The 369-nt window shown below is 72.4% G+C and overlaps 1 long non-coding RNA gene across 1 annotated transcript in view; it reads left to right on the top strand.

Annotated features, from left to right (window-relative positions):
* LOC106726156 overlaps positions 1-369 on the top strand; it is a 7,340-nt gene that overhangs the window by 5,950 nt on the left and 1,021 nt on the right. The window lies entirely within an intron of this gene.

The following is a 369-nucleotide window of genomic DNA, read 5'->3' on the forward strand; positions in this document are numbered from 1 at the left end:
GTTCACAGCCAGCTCTGGGCCGGCAGCAGGCCCCGGCCTCGGCCGTGAAGGGCGCTGCAGGTCCTCCCGCGGGACTGGGCGTCTCCTCTGGGTGAGGACACCGAGGCTCAGAGAGGGGCAGGCACCGGGAGAGGGGACCCGGTGGCCTCGGGAGCCGACCCTCCTAGCGTTGCACATGCTGCCCAGGGCCTCCCCGTCCCATCCTGTCTCGGGCTGCTTGCGGATGCCGTGCCCCCCACCCCTGCACCCTCACTCCTGCTGACAGGCAGGGACTCACACACGCAGGGCCACCACCACCGAGGCCCCAGCCCTCGGCCCATCCCGGGACCAGGAGCCCCTCTGCAGGGAGGGAGGGGGGAGGCTGAGAGA

The sequence above is a fragment of the Myotis brandtii genome, unplaced genomic scaffold, assembly GCF_000412655.1.
Source record: "Myotis brandtii unplaced genomic scaffold, ASM41265v1 scaffold2325, whole genome shotgun sequence".
NCBI classification, from domain to species: Eukaryota; Metazoa; Chordata; class Mammalia; order Chiroptera; family Vespertilionidae; genus Myotis; species Myotis brandtii.